The sequence below is a fragment of the Osmerus mordax genome, chromosome 8 (assembly GCF_038355195.1).
Source record: "Osmerus mordax isolate fOsmMor3 chromosome 8, fOsmMor3.pri, whole genome shotgun sequence".
Lineage (NCBI taxonomy): Eukaryota > Metazoa > Chordata > Actinopteri > Osmeriformes > Osmeridae > Osmerus > Osmerus mordax.
The window spans coordinates 13937644-13953356 of NC_090057.1; the positions used below are offsets into that span (position 1 = coordinate 13937644).

Consider the following 15713-nt stretch of genomic DNA (forward strand, 5'->3'; position numbering starts at 1 on the left):
CAATATTTAAATTCCAGATATTTAATATTTATTTTAACATTCAGTTTTGGCTGATATAAGGAAGCCGTGCTCCTTCAAATTGCTGAGCAGGAGCCCTCGAGAGCTCTCCCAACAGGAAGTAACTGATAACAACTCCCCAACAGCCTGAGGGGATGTAGGCCCACAGCAGCAGGAGAGGGCAAAGAAAAGGGGGAACGAGCTGGAACCTTCCGGAAGAATAAAGAGCTCCTCCACCTCCGGCAAGAGGAGAGGAGCCGGGCTTTGGCGGCCATGACAGCTGGTTCCCTAGCAGAAGGACCCCTGGCTTAGACGCCTCTCATCTTTTAGTGAACAGCACCACCAGGGAGCACTGACGGAGAGCACAGCCAGGGCCGGAGGGACCCCAGGTGGTGGTCTCCCTTAGGGAGGGCGGAAGCCTAACTGTGGATGCTCAGAGCAGGGCAGAGCAGAGCAGGGATAGCACAGGAAGCTAAATCCTATCTGGAGGAAAGCCCTCAGAGGCCAGGCAGTCATTGAGGAGACCTGGAGGAGGTGTGAAGTTAAGGGGACCAGGAATGACCAAGGCAAGCTGGCATACCTGGAAGCGTGACGCATGGAAACCCTAGAGAGCTAGGAGATAAGGAGGAGAAGAGCAAGCACCTCATGGCCAAATCCATCGAGCAAAGCAGAGCAGAAGAAAGAAGGACGTTCTCAAGGCTAAACAGCCCTCAGTGTGTGCAGACTGAGCGTGTGCAGACTGAGCGTGTGCAGACTGAGCATATGCAGACTGTGTGTGTGCAGACTGAGCATGTGCAGACTGAGTGTGTGCAGACTGAGCATGTGCAGACTGAGTGTGTGCAGACTGAGCATGTGCAGACTGAGTGTGTGCAGACTGAATGTGTGCAGATTGAGAATGTGGCTGCGTGTGAATTGTCTCCGGTATGAGCAGGTCTTAGCTGAAGCACCACTCTCTCATCTCAAATGACAGGTCTAATATGGGCTGAATAAGACACTCAAGAAGACAAAGGGAGAGAGGGAGAAAGAGAGAGAGAAAGATAGAGGGAGAGAATAGAATTTCCCTTTATTTGCTGTGACCTCTCATACTCCCTCCTCTCGCCCTCTCTCCCTCTCTTCTCTAATCCTGTTCAAAGCTCACATTTTCCAAACTAATTATTTCATCATCACTGAACCAAGACACCTGGCTTTCTGTCTAGGGCGCTGGAGTGAAGGGAGGCGAGGGGGAGGGTGGGATGGAGACAGAAGGGAAGAGGAGGAGAGAGTTAAGGAGAAAGGGCGAATGGAGGAGTAAAGATGTAGGAAGGGCGAGTGAGAGTGTGGAAGGGGGGAGGGAGGGAGGGGGGGAGGGGAGGAATACAGTTGAATGAATCCCTGGTGTTTCGAAGGAAAAGGAGGGGGTTTACAAATGACAGGAGGAGAGAAAGAGTGAGGCCGGAGAGCGAGGAAGAAAGTGGGAGGAGAGGGGCAAAGAGAGAGAGAGAGAAATAGAGAGAGAGAGAGAGGGGGAGGGAGAGGGAGAGAGAGAGAAAGAGAGGGAGAGAGGGGGGGGAGAGATGGATAGCAGAGAGATGGTGGGGAGAAAATGAGAAATCGATGGGGGACTGGAGAGAGCTCCTCCTCCTCATTGACAAAGGTCAGCGTCGCCGCTGCGGACGGCGGAGTTCTGTTGGCTGGTGTGGGTTACAGTGGAGCGCCTACGGACCCTGACCACGCAATCCAGCCACGCGACATGCAGCCGTGTCCACACTGTCATGCATTATCGAGTCACTGTTTGCATTTCTGCACCATGACTATTATATGTTACACAGGAATAATTGTATATTGGGGCACCCCAGTGGCACACCTGGTAGAGCACATGCCACGTAGGCTAAGGCCTTAATGCAGGGCCCAGGTTGAAATCCACCCCTGACAAATGTCCTTCCCCCCTCCCTCTCTCCCCTGCAGCCCCCGTGTCTCTCGAATACCAATCTTTTTCCCAGCACACTGTCAAACACAAGACTTTGTGTTGAGGTCCTGTGTTGTCATAAACAGTACTGTACAGTATGTACAGTGTACACATTACATTGAGCTTTTACAGAAACGACATGAATAACGTCATTTCACCAATACACCAAATCTCTCTCTCTCTCTCTCTCTCTCTCTCTCTCTCTCTCTCTCAATCTCTCTGTCTCTCTCCAGTCCTTCAGTCCATTCTTTGTATGTCGTGGAGCTACAGAACTCTAGACCAAGTAACTCACAGCGGCTCACACACTTCGCTAATGTTCCCAACTAAAGCCCTGCAGGTACCCACCCCCACACACACACACTCACACACACACACGCTGTCATGGATACGGATCCAGATGAATAAAAAGCAGACGTTTGAGTGAAATGTCAGCAAGAGGGGTTACACAGCATGGGAACAGGAACAAAAGTGTTCTACTCCAGGGCTCACGACTCAACACTCCACACACACACACAAGCACACACACGTACACACAAAGAACAATAGCAGCTTATTCGCCATGCTTGGATCTGGATGTAAAGATAACTACCATAACCATAAAGATAACCACTCTGGGACTATTCACAGGACAACTTACAGCCAATCTCCAACAGTGGCGTTTCACTGAGTACACAATGTACCTATCTCACTTCCTGTCAAACTTCAAACTTCACTTCATGACTCACTCGTCGTCGGGTAGCGCCTGACATGTTGGAATCGGCTGATGTCACTGTGCGCGTGTGTGTTTTTCGCGGAACCATTTGAGTCCTGAAACAACAGAGAATGTGTGTTGAACTAAGGCAATGAGAAGCTTTTTGGTTTCTTCCTCGTCAGCTTGGCGTCACCAGGGGCCAAGGATAGGAACCCTCACACGTTCTGGAACCCACTGCTAACTGTGAACTGGCACGCCACCAATTTAACAAAAGTGTTGATGTGGATGATCAATGTTTTCTCCGTGTGAATAATTTGCCTCCTCACACACCTCTACGCACACACACACACACATACAAAGTTCAACACAAACGTATTCGCTCAACTCAAATTAGAAAAAGAACAATGAATCACAGAGAAACTAATAAACCTCTGGTGTTTGTGTGAGTGTGTGCGTGTGTGTGTATCACCTGTGCACTGTCATTAAAGCCAGAGGGGGAAAATTTAAATGACTTCTGATATCCCGGTGTGTAAAAGCATCCAAAGCTCACAGGAGACACACACAGGAAGCAGGAGACTGAATACTATGCGTGAAGCACAACTACTTGAGAGACTTTAGAAGCAGAGCTGACAGGACCCAAGCAGATCTCCTCTGCCTATTAAAAGTGAATAGCCTGCCAGCGACAACACTACTGTACTTGACTGGAAAGCTTTTCAGAGTCCCAGAAGCCCTTTGATATTGCATTTCTATTTCCGTGAGGAGTGAGGTGAGGGAATGGGTCACTCAGAGAAAGAGACAGAGAGATAGAGAGAGATGTGAGGCTGAACAAGGTAGTCTGAAAATTCTGACTAGAACGATTTTGATTTGGTGAGAGCAACAGACAGAGCAAATGTCTTTGTCACCAGGTCCCCCCCCCCCCTGTAAGGCGATGAGTTACTGTAATTATGTTGTTTATGTCCAAAAGGAAAGCGAGAGAGAGCGACATTTGGCTGTTCCATCCACCACCCCACCCTCAACACACACACACAGAAACGCATCCTTAATCAAGAAGCCCCCACAGAGGAACAGAAGGGGTGAAAAGGAGAGCATTGTCCATCCGTCTCACCTTCTTCCTCTGCCCAGAACATCAAAAAGGCACAAACAGGGGGGAAAAGGTGGGTAGGGGCAGGTATGCAACATCTGTGCAAGGCACCATGCATCTTTTATAAGCCGCTAATCCATTCCTTGTATAACTCGATATAAATCAAATTAGCTGTGGCTACAATGCTGTCAGCAACGCTAGTCATCGGATGGCGGTTCAAATCCCTGGGGGGCTGAAAGGGGGAGCGGTGGGAAGGAGGAAGGAACGGTCACGTCAGATTTCCCCCTCCTTCCTCTCTCTTTCTTTCTCTCCTGCAGGGAGGGGAGATCTGTGTATCCCGGAGGAGTGAGCAGGTTTCTTCAGACGGAGAGGAGGAGTGATGAATGTGTTTCAAGACGACAGCCACAAGGAGGGCAAGCAGTACTGCGGTAATGTGTGAAAGCTGGACTGGTCCAATGGTGTTGAACGTTCGAATGTTCTTGAATGGTTCTTGAATGTTCTTGAATTCAATGTTCTTGAATGGTCTGGTCTAATGGTCTTGAATAGACTGGTCTGGTTTGGTCTGGGCTAATCCCCCCCCCCCACCCCCACCCCACACACACACACACCTCATCCTGGCTACCAAACCGAACCCTTCCCACTCCCTAAGAAGAATGGGGCTCGGGGATGAAGGGCTGGAGGCGGACTGGCTGGCTGTTCTCACCCTCGCCGCATCAGCCAGGAAGTAAACAGTATTCCCTGCTGACTGGAGCTTCTCAGGTCATCCACTCAGAACGAACAGAGACCAGACAGCAGGTTGCTATTCATGTGACGGTGCAGCCTGTGTCATTCCAACAAACAGAGAAAGTTTACAAATGGCTAGGCTAGGCTAATGGAGAGTGGAGGGTGACAGGGAGGAAGGAGATGGAGAGATGGAGGGGGGTACAAAGAAAGAGAGAGACTAGAGAGAGAGAGAGACTAGAGAGAGAGAGAGAGAGAGAGAGAGAGAGAGAGAGAGAGAGAGAGAGAGAGAGAGAGAGAGAGAGAGAGAGAGAGAGAGAGAAACTGAAGCAAAAAAGAGGTGGGATGGAGGGAGTGAGTGAGTTCACACTGTGTCAAGCTCCCAGAATGCCCACGCTGGAACCTTAGAGGGAAGTGAAAAACAGAACTTCAGTCCAAATCACAGACCGTCTCTCTATTTCTCTGTTTGGATATTGGCTGGCTATTGCAGCCATTATCTTATAGAGATAATGGGTCACCAGCAGAGAGAGAGAGAGAGAGAGAGAGTGACAGGAAGAGAGAGAGGGAGATATGAGGCTGAACAAGGTAGTCTGAACATTCTGACCAGAACAATTTGATTTGGCGAGATCAACACACAGAGTAAAAGTCTTTGTCACCAGGTTTCCCCCTCTATAAGCTGGTGAGTTAATTATGTTGTTGATGACATAGAGAGAGAGAGACATTTGACTGTTCCTTCCACCCCTCTAACACACAGACAGAAATCCTTAATCACGAAGGAAACCCTTTCTCGCCCTAAGAATTAAACACTGAGGGACCTTATTAAATCTTTATATTCTAGTACAGCCCTGGTCTTTGAATATACTGATTATGTAGAAGTGCGGAGTCACTCATGTTTGGAGTCCCTCACTGATGATGTCCCTGCCCTATCTCACCAGCATCCAGTCTCACTACTAGTAGGAGTAAAATTCATCAACTCTGGCTCTCACATCAAATAAATTCCAACGTCTCAGCCAATCCAAATTGGACACAAATATGGACAACCAATCCAAACAGCTCTCCAGAGATGTGTTTAATGTCCAGCCAATAGCTATGACTCCAGATCACATGAATCAGATTTTCAGCCTAGATCAATACACCCTCAACCAATGAGAGGGAGCTACACTGGAAGGCCTCCACTGCCTAGTAATCAGCAGCAGAACTCCATACATTAGCTGGACAACATCTAATGTCCATCTACACATCAAAGGTGTGTGTGTGTGTGTTGGTGTGTGTGTATTTGTGGGGGTATGTGTGTATGTTTGCGTGTGTGTCTTTGTGATGGTGTGTAAGCTGGTAAGTTAATTATGTTGTTGATGACCACAAAGACATAGAGAGAGAGAGAGACATTTGACTGTTCCTTCTACACCTCTAACACACATCTCCTCATCCCTCCATAACTGTCTGCTCTCCTCCCCGTCGCTGGGGTAACAGGACAGACGGCATACCTCCCATCCTCCTAACGCCATACCAATGCCTGTCAGAGATGGAGCGGATATCACCGCATCCGAGAAGCGTGTGAGTGCGTGCGTGTGTGTGCGTTAAGTGGTGCAAGGTTGTTAATGAAGCAGCTCTCCAGGATTGTGACTCATGGAATTAGCAGCTCGGAGACGCTTAAACCCTCCAGCGGCCTTCTGGGTAATCCTTGTAGACATGATATATGGGATCCTGGTATCCTCGACAATGTGCACGCGCGTGTGCATGTGTGACAGCCTTGCGGGTTACTGGAGGGGAGTAAAGGGATGTGTTTTTATTGAGGAGAGCCAGCCAGACTTCTGAGCCCTATGAGGCTGATGTTATGCACGCTTGTGTGTGTGTGTGAGGTGGTCTCTGGACTTGCATGTGTGTGTGTGTGTATGCGTAAGTGTATGTGTGTGTGTGAGGGAGAGTCTGTGTGTGTGTGTGTGTGTGCGTGTGTGTGTGTGAAAGAGGGTGAATGTGTGTAGACCTGTCACAGTGTTAATCACTATCATCCATTACACTTACCTTCAGACATGTTCAGTAGTAAAACACTTCAAACAGGCGCTCTAATCGAGGATCCCACACATACTCTCTCACACACACACACACACACACACACACACACACACACACACACACACACACACACACACACGGGCACGTGTGCACACACATTCACACATACACACATGGTATAATGTTGTTTAAACACCTCTCATGTCATGAATAATCACATTAGTAGAGTACAGCATTATAACAGACAGACAGCATCCTGGTGGGTGAGGTGTGTGTGTGTATGTGTCCATGTGTGTGTGGGTGTACTGCTGTGTGTGTGTGTGAGTAACTCATGACCGGTGCTTCCCAGACCATCATGAGGGACTGTGTAAACAGCATTGGACAGGCAAGAGTGGGGGAAGAAGCCACAAATGAACAAAAATCCCATCCTCATTCTGACAGGGGCAAGTAATGGTGTTTTGATTCAGACATTTCCTTACTCATGTCATCTGTGGTAATATGGTGCAGATTCACAAAACGCCCCCTCCCTGTGAATGCTTCATCAAGTTCGGCGAGATCAACTACACTTGCAGACAGCTGACATCCATCACCTAACAAATCCAGAGACTTCGATGCAAACCAAGGTGGAGGTCCCAGATCTGTTAGTGTAACCGGTGTGAATCGGTGAAACTCACTCCTCAGGTATGTAACAGGCCACCCGCGTCAACGAATAGCTAGCTTTTCTTTGGCGTAGCTGGTAGTGGTTGCGCTTGGCAGTCAGAGGTGGCGTGTTCGAGACCAGGCAGGGACGAACAAATGGTCCATAAAGCCTTCTGACGGAGCAAGACCACGTCTGTTACACCCCTGTTACATTAGCATGGAAGTACACGGATGCCCTCTGTCTTGTCTGTCTGTCAATCTCACTGTCTGAATGTCTGTCTGTCTGTCTGTCTGTCTGTCTTACTGTCAGCCTTTCTCACTGTCTGTCTGTCTGTCTGTCTCCCCTTCAATCCATCTCTCCCCAAGAGAACACCTCCAAACCTCTCAATCTTCAGGACCTCTCGGTACTGTGTCTCTGGGCCATTCAGGATCCAGGATGCTTCCATGTCTAAGAGCCAATAGGATGTCAGACAGTTGACATTTGTCTCCCCTGCAGGGTAATTACAGTTGTGTTGGCCGTGCTCTGGGAGGCTCAGGGGAACATTAGTGACATTAGAATAGGAGAAAGCTCTCCTCAGCAAATTTACTGAATAAAATGATGCCTTTAGGGAGATGACCTACTGTACCACCACCGAGAGACAATATTAGGCCATGAAGGTTACAGAATGGGAGTTATGTATTCAGCCTGCAGTATGTGTGTGTGTGTATATATATGCTGGATTAGTGTATATATGACAGAGTATGTGTGTCTGTTTTTTGCTATTAATTTGAGTTTCTCACCCACACAGCTATGCACAATGACACAATGTGTCATTGACTCATTACTGTAACAAAGTACACAAAGAAGCAACATTTACGCATGTAAAAAGATGGTCACGTGCAGGACCATAGGAACATACTGTACATCAGGCCATCTCATACTTTAGATTGTGTTTGTCTCTGTATGTCTATTGTGGTCTGCATGTTCAACTACATGCTCTTATGCTTCATCCCTTTGGGACTTATTTAGTTTCCACAATGTATGCTTCATGTTTTGGCTACCCGCAATGTTCGGGGCTATCTCGTTGTTATGATCAGTGACCTATGCACTTTTGTAAAACTCTCTTTTGGAAGTTGCTTTGGATAAAAGCGTCTGCTAAATGCAATGTAATGTAAATGTTCACATACTACGTTACATTTACATTTTACATTTAGTCATTTAGTAGACACTCTTATCCAGAGCGACTTACAGTAAGTACAGGGACATTCCCCCCGAGGCAAGTAGGTTGAAGAGCCTTGCCCAAGGACACAACATAATTTCACTAGCGGGGAATCGGGAGTCAGGTGGCTGAGCGGTTAGGGAAGCAGGCTAGTAATCTGAAGGTTGCCAGTTCGATTCCCCGGCTGTGCAAAATGACGTTGTGTCCTTGGGCAAGGCACTTCACCCTACTTGCCTCGGGGAGAATGTCCTGTACTTACTGTAAGTCGCTCTGGATAAGAGCGTCTGCTAAATGACTAAAATGTAAAATGTAAATGGAATTGAACCGGCAACCTTCTGATTACTAGCCCGATTCCCTAACCGCTCAGCCACCTGACTCCCTGACGTTACTGTGTGTTCGTGTTCTTGTGTGTGCGTGTGTCTGTGTGTGCATCTGTGTGCGTGTCTATATATGTGTACGTGTGTGTGTGTGTGCGCGCATGTGAATAGGACACCAAACCTTCCAATGGTCATTGATGACAGCACTTCAGTTGTGGAAACACTTTGTAACACATGTGGGACGTCATCATCACATTTGCTATATAAGTAACAATCGAGCAAACTGAACTCATATCTGGATGTTTTCACGTCGTCGACAGGTAAAACAGCATATTTGCTCCTTATGCGTCTGTGTAATGTGGTCTAGGATTATAATCCAGCGACAATTGATTGTTCGGTTAACATTTATTCAAGGCACACCGAAAGATCAAAACTAAAGGCAAAACTAGAAAATTACAAATTAGTGATAAAACACTAAATGTGTTTTGCTTTGCAGAAATGATTTTACAATGAAAAGAAAATCACGGAGGCAGGCAGAAAAGGAAACAACATTACTTTGTTTCATAATAGAACTACGTAAAGGCGTACGTTTGTTTTTCATGTTTGGCTGTACTTAAGTTTTCACATAATTCCACAAATATGGTTTATGTGGTTTAATGCTTTATCAGAGAGCTTTGCGGGAGTTGGCAGGTCTCCAAACTGAAGAGGAGAAAATAAAGGACCCTGAACCTTCCATCAGCAACCCTGACCCTTCTGTAAGTTAAACCAGAGTCACAAATCAAAAATAACAAAATCACTATACTCTCTACAGCAGGATAGAAGCCAAAATCTGTGTGAAAATGTAAAATGTCACTGTCCCCATACAGGCTCCTGATGTCAACGTTTTCTGTTACCGCTGTAACGGTGGCAGAGGAAACGGTTGCCTCCGCGGATGAGACTCACGAGTCATGAATGGGTCGCGATGCCGATTTTGTGGAGGAGTGGCGGAGTGAGGCAGAACATGAATGAATGAAAACCTTTATTGCCCCGAGGGGAATTTGTTCGGCACCAAGAGCTTAAAAACAGAGATACATTCAACACTGCAGACAGGACAGTACAGTGGACATAACACAATTATTAATTAAAGCACAGCGAGACAATAAATACAAGAATAAGATAATACAAAGACACAACTGAAGGCATCGCAGGAATAATTTGTACAAGATGAATAACATCAGCTGCTGAACAAGACGGCCCAGATGCAGAAAGAGGTGCACAGGGTGCTTCAACATATGAAGCATTCTGATCAGACCAACACCTCTGGCTGCAACATTTACAGCCAAAACGGACAGATTGGAACAGAGCCTTGAGGAAGAGAGGCAGAGGGCCACATCTCTCCAGGAAAAGCTAACTGAGGCAGTTACAAAGGCCCAGTCAGCTGAAGAGAGCACCTCTCGCTCGGAGGACCTTTTTGAGCAGACCAAGGTCAGCATGGTGGCCATGCAGGCTCCAATGGAGTCAACCACAGGAGAGCTAACAGGCCTGCTGACAAAGAGAGAGAGGATGAGAACAAGGTCTTGGTAGGTGAGAAGATCCACGCTCTGGAAGCCCAGGGGAGGGCTGAGGAGTCCCTGACCCAGGCTCAGGTCTCTCTCCTGGAGACGAAACGCAGCAGCCTTGAGATCGTGGAGAAGCAGCAGAGGGCAGCAGAAGAGCAGCGGCTGTACAGGATGGAGAAGGAGCAGGAGTAGCTTCGTGAGAAGGAGAAGACTGCCCAGATGCAGAAGAACATGCGCAGGCTCCTTAGACCGAAACAAGCAGCTCAAGCAGTACACGACAACAGAGGGAGGGAACGTTGTGGACATAAGGCCAGGCGCCTTCGCCAGAGAATGCGCTTGCAGAGGGAGAGGTCCACTGACTTGGAGAGAGAGTTGGCAGAGACCAAGACCCGGGTTTGAGACTGCAATGGTCCAGGTCAAGGCCAGCCTAGTGGCCCACTGTAAAGGATCATAGAGTGAACCAACTGGGTCTTAAAGATAGACTGTCCAAGGATATTGAAAAGTCCCGACTTGCTCTCCAGGCTTTCTCCCAAGCCAAAGGAGCACTGGCATTATCCCAGAACACCGTGATAGCCATGGAGGCTCAAATGGAGTCAGTCACAGGCAGCCTAACAGGCCTGCTGACAAAGAGAGAGGAGGAGAACAAGGGCTTGGTAGATGAGAAGATCCAGGCTCTGGAAGCCCATGGAAGGGCTGAAGAGTCCCTGACCCAGGCTCTGTTCTCTCTCCTGGAGATGAGACGGAGCAGCCTCAAGGCTGTGAAAGGCTGGTTGATAAAATGGAAGATATCCACGCTTTCGACAAAGAGACATTTACATTTAGCAGACGCTCTTATCCAGAGCGACTTACAGTAAGTACAGGGACATTCCCCCCGAGGCAAGTAGGGTGAAGTGCCTTGCCCAAGGACACAATGTCAATTGACACAGCAGGGAATCGAACTGGCAACCTTCAGATTACTAGCCCGACTCCCTCACCGCTCAGCCATCTGACTCCCGAGAGAGACACCTTCATACCCTGTGCCTGCAGTGGCAAGTGTCGAGTGACAAGAGAGTTGGAGGTGAAGGACAGGGATTGGAGGAGGAAGGTTAAGGACATGGACATCCAGATGAGCCAGCGAGAGGAGGAGAAGAAGCAGGCCCAGACAGATCTTCACCTTGCTCTGTCTCATGTATGCATCTAATGTATTTAAATAGGGTCACATGGATCTGAGTCCACCAGTCTATAGGAGTGTGCAAGGGTTCTGGTTTTCTTGTCTTTCAGATACAGGCCATCAATGCTGGATGCGTGTGCAGGTTTCTGGTGAAAAAGGTTTGGAAAAAGATGGAGAGAAAGATGCAAAAAGAGAGTTATGATCAGGACTGGAATGAAGGCCCTTTCCTTCACCGCCCCGCCCACACACACTCACACACAAACTCACACACACACACACACACACACACACACACACACACACACACACACACACACACACACACACACAGAGCCACACACAACAGACTCATATTAACTATACCATTTGACCATCCCTCACCACACACTCCCCCTACCATCCAACGATACCACCCCCCCGGGGCCACACAGACTCATCCAACCATCCAGCCGTTCCAACCCAGCATCCCTCTTCATGGGGAGAAAAGATGGATAGAGATACCGTCATCATCTATCTATATACCATTTTTTTTATTAAAAAAAAACTCTCCCCAAAATGTTTGAGATTTTGTAAGGTTTGGTTCTGACAAAGCAATTGATTACATTACTTGTTGCAAAAATTACCATGTAATTTGTATTCAGTAACGGACTACATTTCAAAGTAGTCTGACCCAACCCTGTGTCTTTCACACTTTCAAAAAGTAAACAATACTGACAAGAGACTAAAAATAAAATAACCAGACTAGATATACTTCAAGTCCTCCTATCCAACTACATCATAACAGTTATCCATTATCCATTGACGCAATTTGATGAGAGGTCTTGATCATTTATTGAAAGAGTCACATTCATACCCACTCTGTGGATCTAATTGTGGTCATGTAGATATACAGGAATTATATGAGGCGATCATTTGTCGTGTTTCATTGGCTTTTCATTAGCTAGAAAATATCAACTATTGACTAGACTGAGGTCAATAGTTGAAAATGTTTCAAATGGAACACATTTGATTTTTTTTTTATCAGTTAGCCGACCTAAAGTCAACTGCTTGTATTGAGATATAAAACTTTTTTGTTTGCTTTTGTGTTGACCTTTTATCGTACTAGCCACAGTGAGTTGACAACTTTGTTAACCCTTGTGTTATCTTCGGGTCATTCTGACCCATCAGTCATTGTGACCCACCGTCGTATTGCGGCAACTTTAACGCATACAAAAACAGTGTAAGCATTTTCTTTTAACCGTTGGGCTGTCTCAGACCCCCCACATTGCGAAGGTTAAAAGAAAAATATTTTTATTTGTTTTTGTATTGGGTAAAATTGGGTAAACACAACAATGGTTCGTTATGAACCTTTGGGTCATGTGACCCGAAGGCAGCACAAGGGTTAAGAACTCGCTAGCTTCCAATTGTAGTTGTACTAAAACTGATGAAATGAACCCAGATAAGAACAATAAAAGACTAGCAGGAAATACATTTACACTTCATTGAAACTGGTGTAAGTTTACCTTCATGGCATTGTGTTATGTTTTATTTTCATAATGCAGTTACAATGAGCTCCCCACCTCCACCATCAATGTTTTGGAATAGCACATCCGAATCCGGTAACATGATGACATTGAAGAATACGCTTCAGAAGTTTCAGAAGTTGCGCTGTCTACTGGAACGGAGTTGTAGACCAGTGGATAAAGGTTACTGTACTGATACTCTCGGGAGCACTGGACAAATAAGGTCATGGGCATTTTTGACACGCTGAGGTTGCTGTCAGATTTCTGAGCTTGGTATCTAAATCAGTCTCAAGTTGGACTCTTGGTTAACTTACATAAAATGAACTGCACCCCAAAACATAGGCCAAGTAGTTTTCGCATTATGCCTAGCCTTGCCTACGTCAAATATCATAAACCACTTCTCTCATATTTAGGATGTAGATCATTGCATGACCTCTGTTCTATATGGAATGGATTGAAAGGATGATTGATTAAATACAATATTTTCTATACCGATTCAGAAATAGTTTGTGTTTATTTTATTGTTTTAATTAGGAATTGGGGTGCAAGACTTTATCTTGATCAGATAAAGTCTTGCAAGGTAATTTTGCGTGTCACGTTGTTGTGCCACGTGTGTGTGTGAGCAGTTCCTGGTCAGGTGTGTATATGGAGCTTAGTTTGTTTCCTCAGGGTCAGAGTGTAGTTGGCATCGACATAGAATTAGTGTTCAGACAGGATGCTCGTGCAATGCCAATCAGTGCCAGTCTCTGCCAGATTTTAGGCTGAATTTTAAAATGTTAGGTCCCTATATGTTTATTGTATGCACCTTCCTGCCGAAGCAAATTCCTTGTCTGTGCAAACTTTCATGGCGAATAAATCCCATTCTGATTCTGATTTCTTAGATTATAATCCTGGACTGGCAACACACCAGGATCATAATGGTATTTACCCTGGAGCCTCAGTCAGCCAGTTGGCCAGTCAGCCAGTGAACCAGTGAACCAGTGAGCCAGTCAGCCAGCCAGCCAGTAAGCCCGCCGGCTCAGGTAGACACCATATCTTGTCTAATTGTTCTATTTCCTCCAGCCAAACCCAGTCCATATTTCAAAGCACACACACTCACTAAGACAAATGTTAACTCTTACAGTAGTTCAAGTAGTGGGGCACAGCAGTAATGGCAGGTTAGCAGACCTTTGGTTTGACAGCCAGCGATGAGGCTCTGGTCAAAAACACACACGTACACATAAAAACCTATGCCAGATCAGGATCCCTGGTGCTATTTTGCAGTTTCAGAAAAACAATTCCACCACAGACCAGGAAAAACGTAGTCTAAAGACAATGGCGCATTATTCAGATGCTATTTTAAGGCGCAAGCTTGGCCCTGCGCACTGTTGGAGTCATGGCGCCTCTCTCTGTAGCAAGTCTATTTTCAGTTCAGACATGATCAGGACCTTGCTTTGGTGTTGCTGTAACTTTAGTGTTTTCTGACCGGACACTAAAAGCATGTCATGTTGCAGTCGGTGTGTGAGTGTGTGTGTGAATGGGTGAATGACAGCCAACTGTAAAGCACTTAGGTTGTACCATGGGGTGCTGTTAAATGCGCTATATAAATGCAGTCCATTTGCCATGTACTTTGTAACAAATGTCAATCTATTCTTTAACTCTCCCCTAAATCGTTGTCATATATTCCTTTTTCATACAATGCTTTTCTTTCAGTTCCTTTATGATATGGTTTGGTCAAATATGTTGCAACAGTACCCTGACTGCAGGTTTAACACGATTGAGTGTCTGGTTTTTATTTCCAGTCTAGAATTATACTCCTGATCTGGCATAGGTGTGTATGTGTACGTGTGTGTTTTTGACCAGAGCCTCATCGCTGGCTGTCAAACCAAAGGTCTGCTAACCTGCCATTACTGCTGTGCCCCACTACTTGAACTACTGTAAGAGTTAACATTTGTCTTAGTGAGTGTGTGTGCTTTGAAATATGGACTGGGTTTGGCTGGAGGAAATAGAACAATTAGACAAGATATGGTGTCTACCTGAGCCGGCGGGCTGACTGGCTGGCTGGCTGACTGGCTCACTGGTTGACTGGCTCACTGGCTGACTGTCTGACTGGTACATACCTGAGGCTCCAGGGTAAATACCATTATGAGCCTAGTGTGTTGCCAGTCCAGGATTATAATCTAAGAAATCTGGCAGAGACTGGCACTGATTGGCATTGCACGAGCATCCTGTCTGAACACTGATTCTATGTCGATGCCAACTACACTCTGACCCTGAGGTCATTCCCTAATTAGGGAAGGTCCCTAATTTACCGACGTGCGTCTGTGGAGGGAAAAGTCTGTTTGCGTCGAGTGCAAACTAGGAATGATACTTGCGTCGTTGACAAAGTCAATTGCGCTGGGTGCAAGATAGGGCCCCTTTATCTCTAAAATGTGAAAGAAGCAGAAGAGAGTTTTCTCACTTAATTACACATGGTAAATGTTTTAGTAGGAATCCATTTACTAGTCAGAAGAGAGAGATACCAAAACTTTATTGGATAAAATCAATGAATTGATATGAGAGAGAGAGAAAGAAGAAGAAGAGAGAAAAAGAGAGGAAGGCGGTGGTCGAAATTGAGAACCGAAGACTGAGTGGGAAGATTTTGGAAGGCATAATGCCATGTTCAAAGCTCCCAACATAACACACACACACACAGATACTGCCTTTGTTTACAGGTCTGACAGTGACAGGAACAAGATGCAGGCACATTCCCAACATCACAAAATCACACTCTCCCCCTTCCTCCTCCCCTTCTGACAAACCCACACACACAGAGACACACAGAGACACACACTGCAGGAAATCTGAGATCTGACAGGCCAGCTTCAGCTGATAAATTATTGAGCGGAACAAAGGTAGCTAAGGCTTCTCAACGTCCACACACACACACACGTTCCTGGAGA

General features: G+C 46.4%; 2 protein-coding genes across 4 annotated transcripts in view; one reads left to right on the forward strand and one right to left on the reverse strand.

The window, feature by feature from the left end:
* arv1 (ARV1 homolog, fatty acid homeostasis modulator) overlaps window positions 1–12664 on the forward strand; it is a 136475-nt gene extending 123811 nt beyond the window's left edge. Inside the window, exon 6 of the transcript XR_010877008.1 lies at window positions 12406–12664. The gene's annotated coding sequence lies outside the window, so the exon portion shown is untranslated. The remainder of the gene's footprint in view (window positions 1–12405) is intronic.
* The window catches only part of LOC136947315 (exostosin-1), a 127855-nt gene that overhangs the window by 37478 nt on the left and 74664 nt on the right, over window positions 1–15713 (reverse strand). The gene's annotated exons all lie outside the window — the stretch shown is intronic.